The sequence below is a fragment of the Peromyscus californicus genome, unplaced genomic scaffold (assembly GCF_007827085.1).
Source record: "Peromyscus californicus insignis strain IS unplaced genomic scaffold, ASM782708v3 Scaffold_23__1_contigs__length_62951481, whole genome shotgun sequence".
In the NCBI taxonomy this organism is placed as follows: domain Eukaryota; kingdom Metazoa; phylum Chordata; class Mammalia; order Rodentia; family Cricetidae; genus Peromyscus; species Peromyscus californicus.
In genome coordinates this window covers 47,859,332-47,881,060 of record NW_026294534.1, presented here as the reverse complement: position 1 = coordinate 47,881,060, position 21,729 = coordinate 47,859,332, and the positions used below count along the sequence as shown (strand labels likewise).

At 42.6% G+C, this 21,729-nt stretch overlaps 1 protein-coding gene across 1 annotated transcript in view; it reads left to right on the top strand.

The window, feature by feature from the left end:
- Galntl6 (polypeptide N-acetylgalactosaminyltransferase like 6) overlaps window positions 1-21,729 on the top strand; it is a 1,088,908-nt gene that overhangs the window by 1,038,881 nt on the left and 28,298 nt on the right. The gene's annotated exons all lie outside the window — the stretch shown is intronic.

Sequence of the window (21,729 nt, the reverse complement as noted above, 5' to 3'; positions counted from 1 at the left end):
GAGGTTTTTTTTGTACATACATTCTGGGAGGCCCCGCTAGTTGGAGGTTGCAGTCTAGTCTACCATGAGCTCTCTCTGAGCTCAGCAACATAGAGGACCCCCACCCCACCCCACCCTGTCCCGACCCCTGGAGGAAGGTGTCCTGTTCTCTACCTGACCTAACTTGTAGACTGTCTCTAGGCTAGGATGCTGGACTTATCTCTAGTATGACCCTTGACACAGTTCTCTGCAGAAGCTTTCCCTCTGCTGCCCATATGGTAATTAGACATAGTGCTAGGAGCATTATGATAGGGGCATGTTGCTTAATGAAAATAGGTGATTCCCCAGCTACCATCCCCAATCCTGTATAGTCCCTGTACTCTCAAATAAAAGTCAGTCTGTCTCACTGAGTCAGTCTCCCGGAAGGCTATTTCCGTTATGTTCACAGGCTCTCCAAGTCTCTCTGTTATTGCTTCTGCCCCTTTTGTCCCTGTAGACTGGTGGCCAACAGACCACAAGGAAAAAGGGGACCCCACATGTATATACAAAAAGACTCAAAATAAAGTTACAAAAGTAAATGCCTTATACACTCAAACTTGAATTCAAAATTGTAATTAAGTCACAAGTTTGGAGTTTTGTTTTGTTTTTCCTGAAAATGGTTTCATGTCTTTTTAAATATCTTATTTCATTTATGTACTCATTTGTTTGTTTATGTGTGGATGTGAGTCAGCACATGCCACAGCACCCATGTGATGATCACAGGAAGACTTAAAGGAGTTGGTTCTCTCCTACCATGTCTACCATGTGAGCTCTGGAGATTAAACTCAGAGAGTCAAGTGTCTTAGTCAGCATTCTATTGTTATAAAGAGACACCATGACCACTGCAACTTATATAAAGGAAAACATTCAACTAGGGCCTTGCTTACAGTTTCAGAAGCTTAGTTCGTTATCACCACAGCAGGGAACGTGGTGGTAGGCATGGCAGACATGGTGCTGGAGAAATTTTTGAGAGCTTTTTCTCGATCTTCAGGCAGAGAGAGAGAGAGAGAGAGAGAGAGAGAGAGAGAGAGAGAGAGAGAGAACCTGACATGGGCTTTTGAAACCTCAAAGCCCACCCCCAGTGACACACTTGCTTCAACAAGGCCACACCTCCTAATCCTCTCAAACATATGAGCCTATGGAGACCATTCTTATTCAAACCATCACAATAAGTCTTGGTAACTAGACCTTTACATAAGTTTCCTCTCTTCAAAAAAATTGAAATAGTATCAATGTCATATCAGTGATCACACTTGACTTTCTACTATGGAATCATTCACTAAATAAATAGATCAAAAATACGTGGAGACATATCTGAAGTCAATTGTAAGACTAGGAGAGTAGAGGTGGGCTGAAGACAGATGGACTCAAAGCCTACTGTGTTCAAAGTACATGGAAGCCAAGCACAAGTGAATCACACTTGCTTAAATGAGATGATCCAAACCACATGAGGTTCAGGTAGTTATCATGCATTTACACATGGTGGTGATCTGAATGAAAATGGCCCCCATAGGCTCATAGGAAGTAGCACTATTAAGAGGTGTGACCTTGCTGGAGTATGTATGATCTTGTTGGAAGAAGTGTGTCACTGTGTAGGTGGGCTTTGAGGTTTCAAATGTTCAAGCCAGGCCCAGTGTCTCTCTCTCCCTACTGCATGCAGATCTGGATGCAGAACTCTCAGCTATTTCTCCAGCACCATCTCTGCCTGTGTGCTGCCATGCTTCCCACCATGATGAACTAACTGTAAGCCAGCCCCAATTAAATGCTTTCCTTTATAAGAGTTGCCGAGGTCATGGTGTCTCTTTACAGCAAGAGAAACCCTAACCTAGACACAGATAAAATGACAGAAATTTAGTCAGATGTGGTAGCATACACCTTTAGTCCTAGCACTAGCCAAGGCAGGTGGATCTCTGTGAGTTCAAAGACATCCTGGTCTACATAGTGAGTTCTAGGACAGCTATTAGAGACCTTATCTAAAATAAACAAATAAATATGTACATTTTAAAAAGAAAAAGAAGAGAACAAAGCAAAAGCTCTAAGTCTACAATGAAACACTTATAAGGGGAGAAGGAGAAAGCAGAAACACAGTAGAATCTGTTGACCATCATTAACAGTTGCCAGGATCACCAAATCACCACTCTGAAAAACTGGCATTTAAAAACAAACAGTTAAGCCTTTGCCATATGTATTTCTGGATGCCTGAAGAGTCCTTGCAGTTGAGGGTTGTTTATGCAGATGTCCGGGTAGTTAACTCAAAAAGAAAAATAGAAATGTCAACATTTTGTATTTCATCCAACGCAATACTAGTTCAGGCAGTAGTCACCACTGGATGGTAACCCCCGAAACAAATATAAGTAAAAATATTTACAATAAAATCATCGAGCAGTTGTCACCTGAACCCTCTGATCCATTTTAGCATCTCTGAAATATGCACACAGTTTGGGAAGGAATTTTAGACAGAACAAAAATATCAAGAACCATCCCTCTGAAACATTCTTTTGACAAAAAAAAAATGACAACAAATGAACTATCTAGGTTAAAGCTTTTAATTCTGGCAATTGAAGGCTGAGGTAGAAGATGTCTAGAACAACATGGGCTAAAAAGGAGACAATTTCAAAAAAAAAAAGGTGGGGGAGATAGGAGGAACAACTGACCTAGATTATAATATTTACAAGATAACCCTAATACAGTGACATGACACTTGACAGAATTGTGAATAAAATAAACATCCGGAAAGAGTGGCATGTCTAGACTAAGGATACATGTAGATATGAAGGTACTAGGTATTAGTGATATAAGAGTCTCTCTCTCTCTCTCTCTCTCTCTCTCTCTCTCTCTCTCTCTCTCTGTGTGTGTGTGTGTGTGTGTGTGTGTGTGTGTGTGTGTGTATGTGTGTGTATCCCTCCCTCCATTCCTCCTTCCCTCTTTCCTTCATTTTGAGGAGCATTAAAGGTGAAATGACATGAGATTGACTATGTTTTTACTTTAAAATTCTCCAGCAGGACAGGGAAGATTCAGAAATTAATAAAGGAATAAGACAAAATACTGATAGTTTTCTACGTCCATTGACCAGCACATAGAAATCTTCATAGGGTAGGTATAGTTGTACACACCTGTAACCTCAACACTTGGGAGGTAAAAGTAGGAGGTTAAGAAATTCAACATTGTCCTCACCTACAAAATGAGTTCAAAGCCAGTTTAGGCTACCTGAGGCCGTGTCTCAAAAAAGGAAAAGAAAATTTCATGCTAAAGTTATTTTTGTTTTTGTTTTTAATGTACTGCCTTTGAATGAATGTGGAAACTGTAGGGAAAGTGCAAACATCAGCATGCTTTGGAGAGACAGTCAGACATCAGCATTTTCTTACTACCTGTACCCTAGGGCTAAATTCATTACAGTATATTAGAACACATCATGTCACCCTATGGTGTTTGAGCAAGATAATTCCTGAATAATATAACATTTCCCTCAATGTATGTGAGATACTTATTAGATATTACTTATATAGAATAACATGAGACAAGATGTTATAAAACATGTAAGCAGATGGCCTGTGTCTGTGTTTCAAACATTATTTATTTGCCAGTAAGTAAAATAACCTTTTGAAATAAATAATTCCATGAATAGTAAGATGTATAGAGTAATTGATATTTTCAAAAACACTTATTATAATTAGTTGAATCCTTCAAATACACATGGAGACATGTAGCCTGATTCTGCAGCACTTAATAACACAGTAGTAAAACCACACCAGTATAAAGAAAGAGAATATATATGTGGAAAGAGTAAATACAGAATGTCAGGAAAGATTCAAATCACCAAGGCAGAAGTTACCATGCAGCAATCTGAACTAACCAATCACAAAGGATGAGTTGTGAGCACCTCAGAGGCGGTACTTGCTCTTGGGCAACATAGAAAGTCATGAACTAAACCCCGGAGCTCTTTATCCACTCATCTCTGAGTATGATGACTTCTGATGGGTCCACACCTCCATCATCATGGGACAGCAGGCCATGGGAGCATCAGAATCTATTGTTCCTCTGTAGTCCCAGTCTGTGCAATCCAATGAAGTGCAAATTCACAGTTCATCCCCTTTTGCCGATAAGCTACTTGATATCACTGCGCTACAATGAGCAAAGAGAATGTCATAATTACAATAACTTTCCAATTCAATTTTGCACTAGTAAAGGACTACACATCTGTTAGTTTCCCTTATTCCTTTGTTCTACAAAATGACTGGAGCTCACTCGGTGACGTGCAAAGCGTAGTGTGCAATGTGTGGGAAACTCAAGGACAAATGAGATGTGACCAGGCTCTGTTCCTCACAGGCTAACACATCTCTTCACTGCTGTTGAATTCCCGGGCATTCTGGCTATTCACATCCCAGCTTCTGCATTTGCTGAATACGTTAGGCTAACACAAGTTATTTTAACCTTTCTCTGGTTTCTCAGCAATTGAGGATAGCAATCCTTATTGCAGGGTTTGTTGAGAATTAACTGTCATAACTCAAGTAAAGCTTTTATCTCAACGTCTGGTGCATAGCACGTTATCAGCAGAAGTGCCTGTTAGAGCTGCCAGAGATCATGGTCCTCATAACTGTGGTACGAGGACAAACACACGTAACAATTTGCACATCCAAATTAATGACTGACAGTGACTAAGGAGCTGTTTGTAAAAGCCTCTAGAGGGTCAAGGAAGTGTGGAATTACCCAAAGATCTGCATATGCTATACTTATTGATAATGAAAATTTAAAGGGGCTGGATCTAAAAATGAACTTCCTTTTATTCCTAAGTGAAGTGAACAAATATTCATTCCCTCCTGAGGAAAACTGGATTCCCCTTCCTTCAAATGCACCATTTTTGCAGAAAACATTCTGAATAGATGTTTCAAGGGTTTACTAAGAGGACTCTCTTCCAATTTTCCTTGCAAAGAGATTCCTTCCTTCTTTGGTATGCCCCTTCCCTCCAGCTTGGCTTCCTCTCTTCCACGATTTCACTGAAGGCGAAAACCAGCCCCAGTCACCACCCAATGTGCACCACGTGATCTTCTTAGTACTGTGGTAAAGCACCTACATTTTGGGAAATAGATGATTTCAATAGCGGTCGATCCCACTGTGACGCTGCGTGAGAAAATGAAGGTGCAGCGGTCAACCGTTTAATCCATCTGGTACCTCAGTTAAACCGAGCACAGCAAAGCAACACAACGGACCCAGGTTTCCAACGCTTTTTCCTCATTCCCTTCCTTCTTCCTCTCCCCCTCCTCCCTGTGCGAAGAGCAAACTTGCTTGAGAAATTAAAAAGTCGACTGGCTTTGCATTTCTCAGCTCATTTGAATATTCCCCTGACATCGGGCACCTCTGAACTTGGTTAGAAATTGCTAATGATGTAAACTGGGAAGCTTGGAGATGGCTACCTCAGCTGTGCATGTTTCCGTGGAATCCTGGAACTTAGAGAAAGCAGAATTTGAACAAAGAAATGCTTACCACTTTTTACTGCAATCACTGCTTCTCTATTAACCTCAGTCCTTTAGGGAAGTTCCCAGGGGTTCTCTCTCCCGGGATAATAACCCATGACCGTGGAAAAGCATACCACGGCACATGGCCACAGCTTTTCTCCTTGTGTATAAAGTGGGGGTTGAGGTGGGGAGGCACTGCGTTAGTGTAAGCTATAGTCAGCACTATACATAGTGAGGAAGCAGGTTCCCTGAGCATAATAGCATCCAATTTTCATCCCCCTGCAAAGAGACTTCTTCCTTCTTTGACATGTCACTTCCCTTCAGACCCTGCAGCATGGCTTCCTCTCTCCCATGAATTCATTGAAAGCAAAGGCCACTCTCATTCACCACCAGATGGGTACCACATGATCATCTTCATATTGCGGTGAAACGCTAGCATAAAGGCTGCCTTTTACCAGTGGGATTACAGGCATTCATTCACCTCACTGAGCAACCGTCAGTGCTGTGTACCTCACAGGGTTTCAGCATCTCACCGATTCTGTCCATCCCTGAGCTTTTCTTTGATGGCAGACTTTCTGTTACTATTTCCATTTCATTGTTTGTCATAGATACGTTTCAACTTTTTATAACTGGGGATGGAGAGATGGTTCAGTGGCTAAGAGTACTCGCTGTTCTTACCCGTTCAGTTCCTAGGATCCACGCAGTGGCTAATAACCTCCTGATACTCCAGCCAAGGGATTCCAACAACCTCTTCTTTTTTTTTTTTGGTTTTTCGAGACAGGGTTTCTCTGTGTAGCTTTGCGCCTTTTCTGGGACTCACTTGGTAGCCCAGGGTGGCCTCGAACTCACAGAGATCCGCCTGGCTCTGCCTCCCGAGTGCTGGGATTAAAGGCGTGCGCCACCACCGCCCGGCCCAACAACCTCTTCTGGTCTCCTCAGGCTCCTTTATGTACGTGGTGCCCATAAACTGATGCAAGCTGTGTGTGTGTGTGTGTGAGTGTGTGTGTGTGTGTGTGTGTGTGTGTGTGTGTAAAAGTAAAATACAATAGAATATATTTGTATATCCTTCTGATTTAATGTGATAGGTTTTATATGTCTAGAAATTTGTCCGTTTCTTCTGGATTTTCTTCCAAATGTCTTTGGTATATGTTGCAATCGCCCATTATTCAGCTCGAATTATATTAAGTAGGACCAACCCCCTGGCTCTCTCTCTGGCTAGCTTGACTAATGGTTTGTATATTGTTTGTATTTTCATTAATTCTTTGTATTATTCTTTTAGTCTCCATTTCTGCCTTTTTCTACTCCTTCTGAGATCTTGAGTTATGTCGTTGAGTTTTTATTTGCTATCTCTGTGATTTTTTTTATGTAAGCACTTACAGCTATAAGTGTTCCTCTTTGGATGCCTTTGCTGTATCCCAAAGACTCTAATAACCTATACTTTCATCTTCATTTGATGTAGGAATCTTAAATTGTCCTTCCTGTTGTTGTTGTTGTTGTTGTTGTTGTTGTTGTTGTTGTTTTCAGTGACCTACCGATCATTCAAGAGGGTGCTGTTCAGTCTCCATGTGCTTGCACAGTTTCTTTCAGTATCTCTACCATTTCTGTATCTTTGGACCAGGCTACCTAGGAGTTCCAGTCTTTTGAAGGCATTACATTGCCTTGCTTGTTTTGTTTATTGTGTTTCTGTGTTAAGATTTGTGCATCTGTTGTTTCCAATATCTCTTCTGGTTTTATTTGGGGGTCTTCTTAGTAAGAAGCCTACACTTGAGGGCTTTATCCCCAGTACCACTCTCAGAAGATTAAAGGAAGATTAAAGATTAAAGAAAAAACACTTTTAGATGATGTTTCTCTTCCCTTACTGAGGAGCCATAACTGGAGTTAAGCTGCATGCTCTTTTTATCCTTTTCTTCCTGGGTACTTTTGGCTGTTCCGTTGACCCTATGCCGATCTCTAGCACACTTCCAACCTTCATTTGTTAAAGAGTCCAATATTTGTTATCCTGACTCTTTTCTCTCCCCCACTGCACCCAAAGGCAGCTTCTTAGTTCACCACCTTACCCCAGAAGATCTTCATTCTGTTCATCTGAATAGCCATCTTAAATGACCATTGAACAGCGCCTCACTATGGTTTTAATTTGCATTTCTCTAATGGCTAATACATTGCGTGTGGGGTGTGTGTGTGTGTGTGTGTGTGTGTGTGTGTGTGTGTGTGTGTCCCCATCATGTATCCTCTTTGGAGATACAAGTAGTTAAGTTTTGTCCATTTTTGAATTGGATTAGTTGCTTTTTGTTTCAAATTGTAGGAGTTCTCTGTTATTTGCAAATATTTTCTTCAATCTAATGGGTTGCTTTTTCACTCTGATAATGGTCCTTCAGTGTACAATTTTTTTATTTCAATGAAGTCCAATTCATCTATTTTTTCTTTATTACCTGTGATTTAGGTGTCATATTCAAAAGAAGATATTTGCCAAAACTAAGTCAAAGCTTTACTCCTCTATATTTTGTTTTGTGTTTTTCTGAAAATTCTATAGTTGTCGCTCTGATATATGGGTCATTGGCTCATGTACGTGGTTTGAGGTAAGATCAAATACCATTGCTTTACCTATAGGTATCCATTTTCCCCTCATCATTTGTGGAAAGAATTGCTGCTGTTGTTGTTTCTTGGCATCCTTACCCAACATCATTTGACTATATATGTAAGGGTTTCTTCTCTGAGCTCTCCAGACTCCTGCATCAATCTCTATGCCTATCTTAGTCGCCGCTTTAATTACTGAAGTAAGCCTCAAATCGGGAAGTATGATTTCTTTAACTTTGATCTTCTTAAAGTTTGTTTTGGATTTTCAGGATCCTTTGATGGCCCATATGAATTTAAGAATAGATTTTTCTATTTCTAAAAATAAAAAAAATCATTGAGATTTTGATAGGCATTGCCCTAAAAATATATCTAACTATGGAGAATATTAACTAATATCAACTCTCCCAAAGCATGAACACAAAGGATATTTCTATCAATGTCTACTTAAATTTCTTTCAGGATGCACAATCATATTTTAACACAATCCTTCCCAGTCTTATTGGACTTCTACCAAGGCAGACACCAGCCACTGCTGAATCAGTGCCCCAGACTCTTAGCCTGTCCCTCTCCTGTCCCCACAGTTCAGTTCCGTAGTGTGTCTTCCCCTAGACTAGAACCAGTGAGGGAAGGAGCGGAAGGCACTCCGCCCCTCGAGGGACATTTAACTCTACCATCCTCAACCTAGTCTTTGCCATCACTCCAGTTCACCTTCCTCACCAAGGGAGAAGCATGCAGGAAATTGGTTAGTATCGATGTCCATTTTAATATTTATTTACTTTTTATTCACTTGTATGTGCATCTGCTTACATGAATTTATGTGCACCATGTGCTCTCAGGTGCCTATGGAGGCCAAAAGACAACAAATCCCCTGGAACTGGAGTTAAGGGCCATTGTGAGCTGCCTGGTGTGGGTTCTGGGAACCAAAGTTGGGTCTTCTGCAACAGTAGCATGCACTCTTAAGTGGTGAGCCATCTCTCCAGCATACATACAAATACAGACTCTCTCTCTCTCTCTCTCTCTCTCTCTCTCTCTCTCTCTCTCTCTCTCTCACTCACACACACACACACACACACACACACACACACACACACACACACACACTTAAAAGAAAGCTGAGAAAGCACCATTCGTAATGGACCGATTATGTATTCCCCCAGTTCCCATAAGGAAATGCTAAGTACCCCCATCGCACAACTGGTTCGCATTTGAAAACAAGGTTCTTCGGGGAGTAATTTAGAGCGGAATATGTCATCAGAGTAGACGAAAGGGACACGAAGAAATGTGTGTTCATGGAAAAAAGACACAGACCAAAAAAAAAAGTGTCATCTGCAAGTCACAGAGAAGCCTCAGAAAATACGCCAGGCCTGGTGGGCCACACCTATAATCCCAGCACTCCAAAGGCGGAAGTAAGAGGACAGTTACAAACGTAAGCCAGAATGGGCGACACAGGGTTTCCTGGGACGGCAATGGTTACATAACAAGACCTTGTCTCAAAACCACAAAGAATTTTAAAAGGAAGAAAGGGAGAGAGGGGGGAAGGAACAGAAGAGAAAGTGATTTTTGAGACAGGGGCTCGTGTAGCTCAGGTTGGTCTCGAACTCTGTGTAGCCAAAGATGACTAAAACTTCTGATTTTCCTACCTCCACCCTCTTGATGCTGGAAGGACAAGGTATGTCCCATCATACTTGGTTTATATAGTGCCAAGGAACAAACCCAGAGACTCAGAAATACGGGGAAAGCACTCTACCAACTAAGGCATAGCTTCAGCCCTGCTATTAACTTTCTTAGAAACTTCCTTCGTTTTGTTTGGTATTGTTTTAGTGTTGGCTTTGCTCTGTTTTGCTTTGTTTTCAGTGGAAAATAATCTTACTCTGTCCCGCTCAGTCTTGTTTGGTTACATCCCGATCTCTAGCCAAATCCCAACCAGCTCATTCCCAAAACTATCTGCTCATTACATCTGACATGACTAACTACACTGAAATAAATGTGAAAAGGAAATTAGATAAAAATGTGTAGATTAGAGATAAATGTATGATAAACACTCAGGATGCTGACTGGACCTGTTGAGTACTTTAAAATTATTTTAATAACTGAAACATAAGTGGATGCCCTGAGGTCAAATTTCTGACATCACAAAGCACAGCGTATTTGCTTTTTAGGGAAACAAAATCCATTATCCCTGCCCATCTTACATGAATTTCCCTTAATATAGAAGATAATGGTGGAATGCTGGTCCCCAAGTGTTTGACGTTACAGAAGTAGACTGCAAACATTTTTAACATTCTTCTTCAATTTAAAGCTTTACAAAACAGAAATGATATAGATTAGTAAAGCAAGGCTCCCAGACAGCTATTGCAGAAAAGGGGTCTTCTTGTGAAATATTTTATGAATGCTACATTACAGCTTGTGTTCCAAGCAATTTAACACGTGCCTGGTTTTGTTCTTTTAGTTGGGATGGGTTTTTGCTTTGAAGACCCAGGTCACCTCTTTAAGCATTCTGTGAATGTAACAGTGATGAAATTTACAATAGAAAACTCAACTGTGAATTGTTTTAGCTGAGCATTACTTGCTGGCCTTCCTAAAGAGCTGGCTATTAAATTCAAGAATGGATTCAAGAGACTGTCTTTAGAGAAGCTTAAAGGGCCACATATTGCCAGGCATCTTGGGGATTTGGTTGCCCTTCTGTCCAGGGTTAAGGAACTACGTGCTTCTCAGAACCAGCCCTATAATTTGACTGTAGACCTTCATTAATGAACAGACTTAAGTCCTACACAAGAGCTTAGCAAGTGTATATTAGATAGGTTTTAAACCTCCCCACACTTCAACCAACCAACCTGAATTCAAAAGAAGAATCCTCGAGATAGCTAGTGTAAGTAGTTTCTCAAGTACTAAAAATTGCTTCATCTCCAAAGCTGATGGCTGTTGACCTTAACAGTGAGGACAGTGTTGGAAGTGGCTTTTAACGATTTGGCTAGAACCACAGAAAGTCCCATTTCCTGGAAATGCATAGTTGAGTCCAACCATTGAGAGAAGAATCTGTACTCTCAAAAGTACACTTCAGGAGAAAAATTTGAGGAACATTAAATGTTCAGTTGTCCATTAAATGTCCAGATACTTGGCCCAGCATGATGTTGTTCAGGCAAAGGAGATATTTCCATGTCATTGTCTAAGGGGCATCCTGGAAACATGAGAGGCAGCACTTGTGACTTGCAGTCCATTGTGTGGTTGACTTCCCACATTTGGGGGCTGAAAGGGGAAACACTGTCTCTATAGCACATGAGCCAACTTCTGTACTGCTGTACATTTGCCTCCAGAGCAGCCCTCCCTGGCTTAAGGTCCAGACACAGGCTCAGGGAGCATGGCTAGCGTCTTGGGAAGCATTCTGTCTACAGCTTCCTTCTCGCTAAGGAAGACTGACAGACTTCACTAGCTCTCTGCTAAACACACCTCTCCTGTCTTCCTGTGGTGAGGTTGTTCTTCTCAAACTTTCGCTATAAATTTTCCCACCAGATCTCTTTATTCCTCTTCCCTTTGCATTTTTAACTTACTCATCCGACTTCTGTAGATTACAGGGAAAACGGGGATTCCGATAAATTCATTCAATACCCTAACTCCTACTTACAGCTTTTTCAAAATATCTGCTTTCATGTTTTCCACATGAAGCATTGTCACCTGACCCTTCAAGAGACTTTTCTCAGCCATATTAGCAATTGGACTCTGCCTCTGTCCCAGAGGTGCACATGGGACACAATAGACAAGAAAATGCTTCCATCTCTGACGTCATGACGTTCCAACACCAAACCTTAAGGAGAAAATTCAAGCTGAAAGAGGAATTCTGTTTCTAAGAATTCAAATTCTTATGCAAATTGTTCTACGTTCTTGTTTTTTACGAAGAGTAAATCCAAACTGGCAAAGCTTTTTAATCTTCAAGGACAAGGGGAAGGAACAGGAAGACATTTCCACTCAGGCAGAGCCAAGCAGTGTGGAGCGCATGCGGTGGCTGAACACAAAAGGGGGGTTTGTTTGTTTTGTTTTGTTTTGTTTTGTTTTTGCATTGAATTATACGGGCTGGGATAAGATCACTGCTACTCCGCCTTTTCCATCTTTTTTTTTTTTTCAGAAAGGGCATTTTCTAAAAACCAGGTCTCAAAATCTAGACATTCATGCAAAGTTGGGAAGTTCTCCGCCTCTCTCTCCCTCTCTCCCTCTCCCCACCCCTGTGTGTATGTGTGTGTCTGTCTGTCTGTCTGTCTGTCTGCCTCTGTATGTGTGTTTGCCTGCCTCTGTGTGTGTCTGTCTATCTGTCTGCCTGTCAATCTGTCTCGTATGTCTGTTTGTCTGCCTCTCTGCGTCTGTCTGTCTGTCTGTCTCCCTCCCTCCTTTTTCCCCTCTCCCCCTCTCCTCTCCTCCCTTTCAGTTCTCTCTCTCTCTCCCAGTCTTGTTCTCTCTCAGGATGCCTCCTTTCTCTTCACTGAGTTACCACCTATGGAGACATTCATGAGTAACCAAATATTCCCTGCGAGTCTTGGAGCTCAGTGAACTGACTGCCACCTCTCTATCCCTCAGAGTCCTCCTAAGTGTCAGCGATTCATTTCTAACTCTGCTTTAGTGCCTCAGACTCCGATGCAAATATTGACAGAGTACTTCTTTATGAAACCCAAGGACTCATAGCTTTCAGCAATCCCCATCTATCCTTTCGGGCTCAGTAAGCCATTTGCCACAATTTGTCAGCCCCCAGTGAGACTTTTCTAGTCAATGAGTTGTAACTATTACCATCTGTGGCATCAAGAACACAGGCCTGGGAATCAAAGCCATGGATACAAACCTTACCTGTCACCGACTTGCGGTAGAATCTTGGGAAAATCACTTGCTTTCTTGAGGGCGCAGGTGTGAACGGAAGCGAACACACTACACAGCATGGCAGTGGCACAGATCAGGCAGGGAACTGATGGTGTTAGGGAATCCAGTTCAGCACAAAAACGGGTTAAAAAGGCTGTCCTGGTTTATTTTCCTTTTGTCAGGGAAGAGTTACTTATTTAACCTCCAGAGAAGTCCCTTATTTAGACAAATTTCCCCTTTTAGCTTTGTGAGGGGCGAGATGGAATTGTTTTTGACAAATGACCCATCACTTTAAAAGTTCCTATTTTGAGGTTATACATGACTTTCTAATAATACAATACTTAACTTTAAGTGGCAAGACCTGGTTTCAGTAAAAAACTATTCAGAGCAGAGTCTATATGAATCTGAAGGCCCCCTGGCAATCTGTGTGCCATGGGCTCGTGTTTCTCTTGTATAATGTAAGCCAGCCTTCTGAAATGAGCAGTTCTAGTAAGTCCCAGGGCAAGAGAGAGATGCCAAAGCAATTACATTTAGAGTAAATGCAGAAGAGAATGTGTGCAAGAGAGGAAGTAAATCTCTATGGGCACCATTTCAAGGAAAGGCAATAGTTGGTCTCTGCCAAGAGCCATTGGATGCCACCAGCATGGAGCAATTAGAGACAGGATGGATCTGTTGAAGTGAAAATTCACAGTGGCCATCAGGCAAAATTTTAAGCAGCGAGAAGTCCAGTCAGGGTAGTTAGAGCGCTTGTGTGACTTGGTACTTATAGACTGTGATTTCTAAAAGTACTTCATTATTTTTTGAAGCCTCAAATGAATTGTGTTATGGCTTATAGATAATTCCAGCCTCAAGTCACCGCTTCCCCAAAAATAACTGTCAAATTTCATTCTGTTTTGGCCTTGCATCTATCAGTCCATTCGTGATCTAGCTTCTAGAAAGAGAAGCTTCTAGTAGTTGATCACAATTTTTACCTTGCAGTTTCTTCCAATCAACTGAGCGCTCTCCATTCAAGCCATAGAAACTATTCTCTAAAGGTCATCGATGACTTCATAACATGCTCCCACCACCTTTCCAGTCCACCTCCTACAGAATTTGACACTACCAACCTTCCCATGTCTTCTTCAAGCTCTCCTCCCTGCCTTTTCCCTAGCTATTGCCTGTGCCCTCTTTCCCAGCATTCCACCTGAGATCTTCTCCTGCTTCGCACTCTTTGCTGCAATGATGTCATATACTTTTCCTCCTTGTATGTGGCTGCATCGTTGGTGGTCTAGTCAGGAAACAGAAATCATGCCAGTATTTTGAGCATTTTAGTATTTAACAATGTATTGAATAGTAAAGGGGTAAACAAGGGCTCTAAAACATATAGAAGCATAAACTCACTCATACAGCAGGATATGAGTTTATTTGGAAAGAGTGTTGTTTCAGGTATAATTAATTAAGATGGTGGTATACTTACTCCTCTTATAGCAGAGCCACAAGATGGCTTACAGCCATCTAAACCTCCAGGTCCAGGGGACCTGGCACCCTCTTCTGGCTTCCACAGGAAACAGCACACACGTAACGCACATCCAGAGGTGCAGGAAAACACATACACATAAAATAAAATAAATTGGCAACAATTTCTTAAAAGTGAAACACACACATGCATGCATGCACACACACACACACACACACACACACACAAATACAGGCAACAAAGAGAAAACTAGATACACTGGACTTTATCAGAACTGGAGCTTTTGTCCATCAAGCACACCATCATTAGTGTAAAAAGGTAACTCTCTGAATAGAATAGATTATTTGAAAATCATATCTGGTATGAGATTGACATTCATAATATAGCAAAATACTAAAACTCAACAATAAAAATATAAGCAGCTGTATTCAAAAGTGAGCAAAAGGCTAGAACAGATTTTTCTATGAAGAAGATTGACAAATGATCATAAAATGGTGTTCAAAATCATTAGCCATAAGGGAAATACAAATCAAAACCACAGAGAGACACTACTTCATGCCCACACAGGGCACGTACTGAAGAGGTGGTGTTGGCAGGATGTGTGGAAATTGGGAACTGTTGTACATTATTTGTAAGAATGTATTATGCAGCCTCTATGGAAAACTATTTGGAAGCCCTTCAAAAAAGTGAAGTGCAGAATTATCATTTGCTATAGGGGTAGCAATTGTTGCCCAAAGTGTATAGCCAGGAGAATTCCTGGGGATTTGTATGCCAAGGTTTATTGGAGTATTATTCACAGTAGGCAAGAGGTGGAAAAAAACTCAAGCACCCATCAACATATGAATAAACAAAGATGGTGTGTATGTGTGTGTGTGTGTATGAATGTGTGTGTGTGTGTGTGTGTGTGTGTGCGTGTGTGTGTGTGAATACCATTCAGCTTTAAGAAGGAAGGAAGTTTTGACATGAGCTACAACAGGGACACCTTGAATACACTATGCTAAGTGAAATAAGCCAGACACAGAGAGCACACATGTGTGATTGACGGATATGAAATACCTAGGACACACAAATTCATATCGTCAGTGGAATAGACATGTCCAAGGGCAGGGAGTTACTGCTTAATAGTTAGTGGTTGCTGTTTTGAATAATAAGAACTCCTTGGGAATAAACAATAATGATAATTATATAACACTTGAATATATTACTATTGCTGAACTGAACATTTTAAAATATTAAAAAGGTAAACTTTGTGTTATCTATGTTTTACTACATCTTTAAAGTCTGTAAGCAGCTCTCAAAGGCCTGGGAAAGTGAAAAGGAGAGGAAAGTGAAAGTATATGCAGTAGGTAGCCAGGAGTTGATTAAGGGTAAAGCAGGGAGGGAGATGGGCAGGTATGACATGGTGTTGCCTGAGATCATGAGCAACTGAAAGTAATATTTTCAAAAGTAACTGAGACGCACAGTAAAGAACCGGTCTAATGTGATGGAGCAAAACCTGTTTAGCTGCAAATTCCTTGTGTTTGAAGTGTTCAAAGCATAATAGCGCATGTGTGAGTTGACTGACATCACCCATTTCCTGAATGAGCCAATTTAAAAAACAAATGGCGGCCAACATCTCCTGGCCACTTAACAATATACAAGACACTTGCCTAAGCATCTTTGTGTGCATCTGTTCAAGTCGTATAACTACCCTTTCATACAATTTCCATCATTTGACAAACAATATACTGAGCCCTGCCCACTACATCACTTACCATTTCCTAAAAAGCACATTACGGTGTTCACCAAAAAGGCACCAAAAACAGAGAAGGGTGCTCCACTTCCTCCAAGTCAAAATCAAGGCAAAGGCTTTGATGGTGAACAGGAAAGGTACCCAGGGCCACCAAAATAAAAATAAACACGTTACTGGCCTTCTGGAAGCTCCACATGCTGCGGCTTCAGAAGCAGAGTCCTCAGGCAAGCACCTGAAGAGGAAGCTATTTGACCACTGTGCCCTCATCAAAGTTCCCTGATCCCCAAGCCAGATGTGAAACGGACAGAAGACAAGACATTGGTGGTTATCGCGGGAATCAACAAGCACCAAATCAACCCAGCTAGGAAGAGAATCCATGACCCTGATGTGGTCAAGGTCAGGCTTGATGGAAAGCAGCAGCTCCATGTTCAACTGGCTCCTGGTGATGATGTTGTGCAATTGCCCACAAAACTGGGGTGATTGCAAGTGCCTCCAGCTGAACAATTCTAAACGAACATTTTCTTTTCACCATTAACAAGAAGGAAAAACAAAAGGCTAGGGATGTAACTCAGTGGTAGAGTGTGGGCTGAACAATTGTGAGGCCCTGGGTTCAAGCTCCAGCGCGTGCGCGCGCGCACACACACACACACACACGCCCACGTGCGCCCACGCGCACACGCACACCACACCTTGTACTTTCAAACTTCAATATTTATTTCACTAAATAAATCCTAAGGCTACGGTTTCCTTCTGTCAGCTCACCTCACTCTCCAGACTGAAATCTAGTCATCCTCCTGAGCCCCTTCCAATGCCATGGGTTCTACTAAGAGCTCCAACCTGTCTTCCTCAGAATTGGTCATTTCCTGTTCCGTCCTCAACTAACATGTTCTACTTTGCTCTTCTGTTGCTGTGATAAAACATTCTGACCAGAAGCAACTTGGGGAGGAAAAGGTTAATTTCATCTTACCCTCCAGGTAACACTCCATTGCTGATGGGAGCCAGGGCCAGAACTCAAAGCAGGAACCTTGAGCAGTGGAGGGACAATGCTTTCTAGCCCACCCTCTACATCCATCATGCTTACCTAGCTTTCATTACAGCCCAAGCCCACTAACCTAGAAATGGTGCCTCCCACCATGAACTGGGCCCTTCCACGTCAATCACTGTGGTAATATATTGTGCACCCCAATAAAGCTTATCTGGGGATCAGAGGACAGAGACATCCCCTATATTAGACATAGAGGCCAGACAGTTGTAGAACACACCCTTAATCCTACCACTTGGGAGGCAGAGATTCATCTGGATCTCTTGAGTTCAAGGCCACAGTGGAAACAGAGCCAGGCAGTGGTGGCACACACCTTTAATCCCAGTACTGGGAAGCACCCATGCCTTGAATCCCAGGAGGTGATATGGCAGGACACAAAAAGATATGTAAAGCGTGAGGAAACAGGAACTCGCTCTCTTGAGACTGAGGATTTTGTAGAGGTGAGAACATGGTTGGCTTGTTCTGTTTCTCTGATCTTTCATCTTTCACCCCAATATCTGGCTCTGGGGTTTTTTTTAACTGATAAGACCTTTTAAGATTCCTGTTACAAATCACCAATCAAATCAGGCTCTCAAAGGTATGGCCTCAGACCAGTCTTATTGATGTAATCCTTTTGTGGAGGTTCCCTCTTCCCAGATGATCCAAGATCCTGTCAAGTTGACAATAAAAACTAACGAGGACAAACATGTTGTCTCTGGAGAAGATGGCTTCAGTGATGTCTCCCCATTGGGAGTGTTGGCTCCTGGTGAGCAGAGGCCATTTCCTTCTCTTAGTCTTTGGATTTTCATCCATGTTCTTAAAGCCTGTTTCATATAAAAGCACTCCTTGGATATGGGTTTTTTCAATGTTTTTGTTTAAAATTCTTTCATATAATAAAACATAGTTTGGGGGTTGTTTTTTGTTTTTTGTTTTTTGGTTTGTTTGTTTTTTGTTTTTTTTTTTTTTTTTAATGAATGGGCAAGCTGAGCTTTACAAAGGGGTGTATGACCAAGGTTGTAGAGAAATTCCTTCTATCGCATGAACAGAGCCCAGACCTGCGTGCTCAATTCTCTCTCCACCCTGCACCCCTGTCTTTTCTATCTAATTATGCAAAAAAAAATTACTTTACTGTCTTAGTTAGGGTTGCTATGCTATGGTGAAACACTGTGACCAAAAGCAAGTTGAGAACGAGAAGGTTTATTTGTCTTGTACTTCCTTGTCCCTCACTGAAGGAAGTGAGGGCAGGAACTCAAACAGGGCCAGAACCTGCAGGCAGGGGTTGATGCAGAGGCCGTGGAGGAGTGCTGCTTACTGGCTTGCTCCTCATGGCTTGCTCAGTCTACTTTCTTATAGAACCCAGGACCACCAGCCCAGGAATGGCACCACCCACCATGGGCTGGGCCCTCCCCCATCAATCACGAATTGAGGAAATTGCCTCTCAGCTAGCCAGAACACTTGACAATTCACCCACGCTCCATGAAGAGGAACATATTTAAAATTCGCAGCTAGAAATGCTGGGAGATTCGGGCCTCCCTTCCTTTTATGTGCTCCATAACATCCTGACTATACCCTGGGCTCCAGCCCAGAGGAGATGGGTTCCTCTTCTCTCTTCTCTGTGACCAGTATCTATGGCCTGGACACAGCAGGTACTCACTAGTGGAGTGAGTGACGAATCTACTGTTTCATTTAGAAGGCCCCAAAGCTATTAGGAGCAATTAACAAAGTGTGGTTCTTGTTTGTTAAGCCTAGCATTTCTGTCTAACCTAACATCCAATTGAGGCCTTATTCTCTAGGAAATAAATAAATAAATGCAATTTAAAAATGGGTGGCCAATTCTACATCTGTGAATCGCTTCATCACTTGATATTTTTCTACATTCCTCCTCTCTGCCCCACTCCTCACCTCTCTTTTCCTCTCATCCTCTTCTCCTCCCTTTCTCCTTCTCATTATTATTATTATTATTATTATTATTATTATTCCTCTTCTAATTCCTCCTCCTCCTCCACAACAAGGACTCACTGTGTAGCCTTGGCTAGCCTCAAATTCACAGAGTTCTGTTCCCTCCTGATTCTGGAGCTAAAGACATGTACCACCATGCCCAGATCTCTCTTATATCTCGTTTGGGTTTTAGTTTGTTTTGTTTTTAAGACAAGATCTCTGGTATTCCATGATGTTCCTCACACTCAGTAGTTTGTAGCTGAGGATAGACTTGCCCTTCTGATCCTCCTCCTTCTACCTCCCAGAATTGCAGCAGGTGCACCTCCCTCCACCTCTGGAGTGCTGGAATTACAGATGTGCGCCACCACATTTGGTACTGAGGATGGGACCTGGACATGTAGGCAATTACTGCACCAAGTGAGATCCCTCAAAGCTTCCTGGGTGGGGGAATGAATGTTTGTTGAACTTGAGCCTGGCTTTCCTTGTATACTCAACAAGCATCTTTACTCTCTGCCTTTCCCTAACCCTTACCCAAAAGGACCATATTTCTGCGCTCCTGGCATCCATCATGATTTCCTTCTCCCTGGCTCTTCACCTTCCTCCTACCCCTGCCTAGTCAAGCACTACTTCACTTTTCTAATCCTGCTTAGCCTCCTCCAGATCCCTGGATGCAATTTAAGGATGTCAAGCCCTGGAGCTGGACAGCAGCAAAGGATTGAAGCCTGAAAGTGATGTCCTCTCTCACAGATTTATGCAATAGCCCGTGTCCTAGATTTGAGTGTGTGTGTGTGTGTGTGTGTAAACTGCCTTACTTGCAGACACAGTGTAGAGACCAAATAAAACCATTTGTAAATACTAATGCCTCTAGTCTTTAAACCTTTCTTCTGTTTGAATCCTGCTCCCCTCTTTCTTTTGATGGAGCTATGCTTGTGAATAAAGGGAGAGATTCAGAACACATGCTTCACACAAAGGGAAAAGAAGGAAGCACAAATGGCCGGCTGTTCGTCTCGTCCCAGCTGTCTACCTTGTCCTGTCCTGAACTCACAGCATTTCCTCTCTGGCACAACTTTGTGCTGAAATTTACACAGATGTAGACAATTATGCCTTTGAAACCTGAAATTTGGCTCACAAAGCAGTTTATTCTGTTGTCTACACAGCTGCCATTTGAGTGAGAATTTAGAAAATTCGAGAGCTTAGAAAATGGGGTCCTCCATCCCTGCCAGAGACCTTTTGGGCTCCTAACTTTGGGAAACAAAGCAAAGCTCTCTGGGAGGGTTGGTCGTATCCACCGGCTGAGCTGGCAGTCACCACTCCTGTCCCTAGCTTGGGATGCTGTCTCCTTTCTCCTTTTCTAAGAGCAGCGTCCCACGGATGGGCAAGCTCCAATGCTAACCCTGTGGGATAGCCTCTCCTTCTGTGGCAAAGTGGTTACAAATGCACCAACAGCTGTTTTTCCCCTCTTAAATGTGGTTTGGGGCTCCTAGATGGCCTTATAGAGGGAAGAGCCGTGCCATGGAAGTGATGTCAGCATACGCATTGAAAACCCTTCTCCAACAAGACTGTGCCAGGGGATGGTAGGGCCCAGAGGTGAAAAGACAGACTTCTCAGAGTGCTACTAGGCTGTTGTGCTGGTGACAGACAGCTTCAGAAAAGTGACATACTGGACCCAGAGGAGGAGATAAAACTGAAGCTTTTCAGAGGGGACCAGGCTCCGGAAAGGGATAGCACACCGAACACAGTAGAGATGGCTGAAGCAAGAAGATCAGAAGTTCCAGGATGGTCTGAGATATAAAGCAAGACACTGACACACACACACACACACACACACACACACACACACACACACACACACACGCATGCACACGCACACGCACACGCACACACACACACACATGCACACACACAAAGGTGACAGCGACAGTGAAATCTAACTATGTGTGTTCCTAGTTTACTAAAGAGGCGCTTGTGTGCGTCATCACACACGTGATGACAAGTGGATTTATAAAAGGCTTTCCTTCCCTCTTGCCCCTCCCCCTTTCAAAATCTCAAAAGAAAGGTCCCCCCTCGTCCTTGTTTCGGAAAGATGAAGCTAAGGTTTCCTTTAAGTGATGACCAGTCAGCCGTACTCTGATGAGCCCTCAAGTTCACGCTCGTGAACCGCTGGATCTCCCCGTAACCAAGAAGAGGATGCAATTGGTTCGCAAGGGCTGGGCAAGCAATTTCCCTGATTCAAGCTCGAGTGATGGATCTCAGGAAAATGAAGAGAAGGATTCTTGTCCAAACCCACCTGCAGGTGCTGAGCTGCTAGGCGGCTTGTACTGGAGGTGGGGATCCATAGCTGCCCCTGGATTCCATGTTGGACAAAACAAATTTTGCTTTCTTTCACACCGCCCTAACATAGGAGTCAGAGACCTCATCAGATGTCCTGTAGCAGTTGGTAGACCTCTTGCCAGTTTCTCTGAATAAGGAAATGAATGCTGCTTCTGTCCCCTCCTGAGGGACATTAACCCACCTGTACTCCTGGAATACATGAACCCTGAGAGCGCTCCCTCTGTGTTATGTCCTTCCCGGTGTCACTGGATCCTTTCACAGTTCCCAGGATGTTCACAACCTCTGCTCTATTTCACTGTCCGATTCCCATATGAACGGGCCCTGGCTGCGTGATCTTACTTACCTACTCAGCCCAGGCAAAAGAATC